This window comes from Mus pahari, chromosome 4 (assembly GCF_900095145.1).
Source record: "Mus pahari chromosome 4, PAHARI_EIJ_v1.1, whole genome shotgun sequence".
NCBI classification, from domain to species: Eukaryota; Metazoa; Chordata; class Mammalia; order Rodentia; family Muridae; genus Mus; species Mus pahari.
Window position 1 is genome coordinate 22,716,733 of NC_034593.1, and position 6,475 is coordinate 22,723,207.

Sequence of the window (6,475 nt, forward strand, 5' to 3'; positions counted from 1 at the left end):
GCGCCTGTGTGAGGGCATCCGCTGAACTCCCGTGTGTAGGTGCTTAGGGTGGAACAAGCTCTATACCCCCAGAAAATGTCCTGAAATCACCTTGCCTCGGAGTTCTTGCGGCTGGCTCAGACAGTATTAATTCTTTTGTCTGTCACCTTAGAACACTAGGCTTGACTCGCCTCGATCAGTTTGATAAAGATCCCCCGAGGGCCCTCCCCTAGAGAAGCTTCCCACCAGATCTCCGCATCTCTCCCCCCTACCCCCCGTCTGTGTTTTGATCTATGGTAGCCATCCCACTCAAGTTGACCCAGATTTCAGTGCAGTCTCTGCCCAGATACTCTGAATCTGGGGAATGCTGCTCCGGTTGTCTGACAAGGCCGCTCTTCTGTGTTTCCTCTCAATGCTGTGGGCTAGATTCTCGGATTATTTTCTTTTCACATAAACTAGAGAAGTTCCTGGAAGGCACAGAACTTGTGAGTCTTCCGTACCTTGTAAATATCTATGACCTTTCTGACAACTTCAGATGGCATCTGGACCGAGCAGATACACACCAGTAAATACTCAGTGGGTCAATTCATGAAGCCGATAGCCTGTCCAGTCTGCATTTGGGCCGCACGGGGGGGGGGGATATATGTGAGTTCAAGTTCATCAGAGCGAATGCCCAGGCCAGTGTGTTCTCTCATGCCCGGGGAAAGGGTCTGGAGGAAAGACAGATTTGTCTGTACTCAATTTCAGCTGTGCTATTTTGACTTTTCCCTTTACTTCTTATCTCAAGGTTGCAGCTCTGTGGTGTGTTAGCACACTGTGGGTCAGCTCACTCTCTTCTGTTAGCACGTTTGGAAAACAAAGACTGTTGAAATCCCCAGTCTTCAATAGTACGCAGCGGAAAGGAAAACAAAGAGAGAATGTTTTGTTTTAATTTGGGGAGACTTTACGTGCCTGTAACATTATGGATTAACACAGATGTCACTCTAACTTTATTAGTGATTAAGGGATGTCACGGCTAAATATGACCTAATGAGAGTGAGGGAGATCCAGAGACATCTCCGACCAGATTCCAGAGATGCTGGATTCTTGTTAACTGTGTTGAAGCAAGGCCGTCTTTCAGTGAGAACAGAAATGGATGTGTGCTTATTCCCAGCTTCTTTCAACCATGGCACTGTCCCTAAGTACCAGCGACTACCTCCACGGGGGAGCTCCTCCTTCCTGGGGTGCTTCCATTTGCCACCAACTTTCTAGAAGATTCTAGAACATGGCAGAGTCAAAGCCTTTGCACACCTCACCTCCTCTTCAACCCAGGGGAAACCCAAGATCTTGGCTCAAGGGTAGCATTTGAACAAGAATAGCTCAATGGAATCTAATAAAAATGAAACAGATAAATTCAGGTACTAGAGACATTTTACAAATGAACTCTTCAAAACTATTTAACTTTTTAAGTATTTATAAGTCATGAAAAACAATAAGGATGCTGGGACAGTTGGGGAATAAGCATGAAGTTGGTATTGCATGATTCTGGTTTATCTGTAGTAAGACTGTTGGGTATTTTATGACATATTTGTATAAATGGATGGGTTGGGCTGGTGAGGTAAAGATGCTTACACTGTAGCCCGGTGACTTGAATTTGAATCTCAGAACGGACAGAAGTGCAGAAGGGGAGAGATAACTCTACAAACCTCTCCTCTAATCTTTATACTCACGCTCTTGCAGGGAAGTGGACCACCCCATCGTGTACACAGACACAGCGCACACTCAATAACTATGAGTAAATTACTTGTTCAAAAAGGATGTCTTATAGATGGAACTACATAGCATTCTTGATGCTTTCTCCCTGGTTTTCTTTAGGCTTGAAAATTTCAAATTAAAAATCTAAAGAAGAGCGGAACGGATGCAACTCTGTTGGTAGAGTGCTTGTCCGGCATCGCAGGAAACCCCTACTTTGATCCTTAGTACCAAACAAATGGGGATGGTGGGGAACACATACCATCCCAGCATTTGAAAAATGGAAATGCAAGGATGAGAAGGCCAAGGTCATCCTCAGCTACACCATGGTGCAAGGCGACTTGGAATGCATGAGACCCTGCACGCCTCCGTGCCCAAGCTGAAAGGCGTTGGAGCTGAACGCCAGTGACACAGTACTCACTCGCACACATGAAGCCCTGCTTGAATCTATAGCATGGGCAAATATATATGGATGAACATATATAAATATATGTGCATACATGTGTGCCTATGTGCACACATACATATATGTACAAATATATGTTCCACCAGTTACCATTTTAACCAAGTGTTACATGGTCAGTTACAAGACAAACTGACATCATACACACATACACTATATACTAAACACCACACACACACACACACACACACACACACACACACACACATGCATACAAAGGTACACAAGTATCAGTTGAGAGGAGAGAGAGAGAGAGAGAGAGAGAGAGAGAGAGAGAGAGAGAGAGAGAGAGAGATTCTTGTGGTACTGGAAATTAAACCCATGCCCTTACGTACACTAGGTTGATAGCAATTTCCTTCCACCATTTTACATTTTATTTTGATTCAAGGTCTTGCTAAGTTTCCCAGGCTGACCTCAAACCCTTCTCCCAAAGACTGTGAACTTGTGACAAACCTGCCCTTAGCCTCCTGAGTAGCCAGGATCGCAGGCCTATGCCTACAAGCCCAGCTAGGTGGAGTTATAAACTGACAGGTTCGAGCGAATGTCCGGCCTGCTGGAGTGCTGGCTCAGGACATTTGAAGATAGTGATGGGTTGGCGACTCAGGGGACATATTCCCATGTCTCCTTTAGCAGCCTGCTAAAGCCTCTTTTCTTCCTTCAGAAGATGAGGAGGCGTGCCCGGTGTGGAGGTACACCTCATGCTTTGTCATACCTTTTCACAGATTTTTGTTCCTCCCCAGAGTCCATTTTCAACCCACTTAAGCCTCTCCAGTGTTCATACGCAGTGTGGTTCCTTCTGCTTTTCCTGGTTGTTCAGTTTCAACTCTGAGAGAACTCTTTCCTCACAATGACCCGGGGCTGATGGAGAACAAAGTTCAGTGTTTATCATCCCTAACTGGAAACTGTCAAATTTCTATTGTAAACCCTCCAATTTACAAGACACTACAGAGAGACTGTTGCACCCGCCGAATTCCAGTTGTGTGTCTCCCCCTCAAGTGTGTTCTGAAATCATCTGGAAGCTATCAGACATTTCCCTAGCTTTGTCGGGCAAGATGACTTGACTGTGCTGCCAGCAAGCTGCAGTGACTTGTCATCCGTTTGTCAACCTGTCTTTTCAGCTGCAGTGAACAGCTGTGGCCTGTGCTCAGGTCTGTGCCAGCAGGCCTCCCACAGGCCACCACGGGCATCGTCTTCTGCAGTGGTCACTCCCGTCTTGTTTTCCCACGGAGATAGAGAAATCACAGATGGAACACAGACGTGATGGCTTGGCTCTCTGGCCCCTCAGGAGGGATAAGGAGCTTAGAGGACAGGAAAGGAGGCACAGTAAGGGTGTCTGAGGAGAGGGGTGTGGGGAAGATGGATCGGAAGGAAAGGGATGGAGTCATGATGGAATCAAGAGGAAAAGACTCCTAGGGCCATACACAGCTTTCTGTGCCCTCCACAAACCTAAGGTCTCATGGACTTTAAAAGCAGAGTTGTTTGGGGACTCAGGAACCCAGGAAGCTGCGAGCTGCTCATAAACAGAGTGTTTGCAGAGTGGAGGAAAAGGAGAGATTCGGAGAAAGGGGGCGAAAAGTGGGGAGAAAGTGGGAGAGAAGCTCCAAGTGCCTGAAAAATCCTCAGACGCTGTTTGTTTTACAGATTGCTTTAAGGGAGACGCTTTGCCTCATGTCTGCATTCATGTACCCACTGCATACTTGTATGTATGTACGTATGTATATGTATTTCACTATATAGCCCTGAGCACTCTGGAACTGACACATAGACCAGTCTAGCTGTGAATGTGCCTCCGCCTCCCAAGTTCTAGGATCACCCCTGTGTTCCGCCACCTAAGGCTAGGTCCTTTTTAAATTATTATTCTTTTCTTCTTATTATTATTACTTTTTTTTTTTACAGTCCAGTCATTACCCCATCCCTGTCCACCCTCCCCCAGTTCCTCATCCTCCCTTCTCAAAGAGTCTTTCCCCACCCCCACCCCCACCCCCTGCCAGGCCTCCTCACTCCCTGGGGCCTCAAGTCTCTAGAGAGTTATGTGCATCTTCTCTCTCTAAGGCCAAACCCAGCAGTATCTGCTGTATGTGTGTCGGGGTGTGTGTGTGTGTGTGTGTGTCTCATATCAGCTGTATGATGTCTGGTTGGTGGCTCAGTGTCTGAGAGATCTCGGGGGTCCAGGTCAGTTGAGATTGCTGATCTTCCTACGGGGTCGCCCTCCTCCTCAGATTCTTCCAACCTTTCCCTAATTCAACCACAGGCCACTTCAGGCCACTGATTGGGTGTAAGTATTTGCATCTGTCTCAGTCAGCTGCTCGTTGGGCCTCTCGGAGGGCAGCCACACTAGGCCCCTGTCTGTAAGCACATCATAGCATCAGTAACAGTGTCAGGCCTNGGAGCCTCCCTTGAGCTGGATCCCACTTTGGGCCTGTCACTGGACATCCTTTCCCTCAGCCTCTTCTCCAATTTTGTCCCTGCGGTTCTTGGTCCTTTTAAATAGGAAATGTATGATCGCTTAATTCCTTGTTTTAAAATGTTTGGGAAAGAAAAAAGAAGAAAGAATCCCGTTTTTCCATGTGATACTTGATGTGCTTTTTGATCCAGTGAAGGCCAGGTGAAAGGCCAAGGCAGGCGGTAGGAGTGGAGGCTCATGGCCCACACCTCTATGTAGTCACTGAATTCTGCGTTGTGATTGGTTGACTCTGGAGATCAAAGCTTCTATTCTTCTTCTCCTCTAGATTAGAATACAGGTGTTCTTCTCTATCTGTTTCCCTCCCTCCCTCTTTCCCTGCCTTCCTCCTCACTCCCTCCTTCCCTCTCACCCTCTGCGGCTTTGTGCGTGTATGTGTGAACGTTCTGCTAAGCATAAAGAGCTGTGCTCCGTCTAAGCACACCTGAGAGGGAGCGGCAGAGAAGCAGATACGTCAAGGAAGTGCTAGACCACCACGTAAGGATTTTACTCCACAGTTTAAAAAAAGAGAAAGGAACGAGAGACTCCTTGCTGTGTTCCCCACCACTCTCGCCGTTCTCTTGATTCTTTTGATCTTAAAGGCCAGAGCTGAAACCAGAGTGTTGCTTCTGTACACCACATAAGCATCGAGGGCCTGGTAAGAGACTCTCTGAGAGAAGCATTGCTGTTGACACCTGGCATCCCGAGCTACCCCAGAATCTAAGTAAAAGGAGAGAGAGACAAATCCACAGTTATCCTCTGACCTCCACATGGCACGTACCCCTGCCCATAACAAAACATACATAGTTAAAGTATATGTTAACCTCAGCCATCAGCTAACAGGTGAACTAATGGCTGGCTGTGCTATAAAGAAATCAAAACGCACGAGCAGACAGCAGACATAGAACCACTGCCCTTTTCCATCTTCTTTAAACATTGTATCTTTTTATTTTCTATGTATGGAAGGTTTGGTTTGCATGCACATCTGTGCACCACATGTGTGCACTACCCACAGAGGCCAGAAGGGGGCATCAGATCCCTCAGGACTGCAGTGACAGATGGCAGTGAGCTTCCACGTGGGCGGTTTTTCCCAGCTTCCTGAGAAGAGCCCAAAGGCAAAGACTGGGTAGAACAGACCTCTACAAAAAAACATTCTTTACTTTGTTGTTTGACAATCTCAGACACGCACGCACGTAATGTATTCTGATTACTCTTTTCCCACCCCCACCCCCACATTACTTCCCTCCCTTCTCTTTCACCCCCACCACATAACATACCACAAGCAGTCCCTCTCCCAGGCTCATGACTTTCAGTTTGGTCCTGTGACCTTTTTAGTTAACCAGCTCTGTGACTGTTGGATTAGAAGTAGCAGTGGGGTCTGATAGGGTTATGGGTGGGTATACAGAAATGCACAATGATTGTCCATCTCCCTAATTGTATTAGTAAGTGGTTCGGCAGCGAGGGCAGAACACCGGAGCCTTCCTCCATCCACACCTGACAGCTGAATGGCCCACTCTTGTGCTCACCTAATGCAGGTAGCTTCTGCGATTTCATATTGCCACGGCTGTGTCTCCTCAGATGTCATTTTGCAGCCCTTCCACCTTTCCCCTTTTTATCTGACTCCTCTTCTTCAAACGGAATTGTATAAATGTCGTTTGGACCTCTAGAAATTTGTGATCAGTGTGGAAACAAAGTCTTTTTTCTGTACTTTCTAGGTGGGAAAACCAGACGAGATAGAGTGTTATAAAGGAGGTCAGGTGAGGCTAAGGTGTTATAAAGGAAGCCAGGTGAGGCACAGGTGTTATAAAGGAAGCCAGGTGAGGCGCAGGTGTTATAAAGGAAGCCAGGTGAGGTGCAGGTGT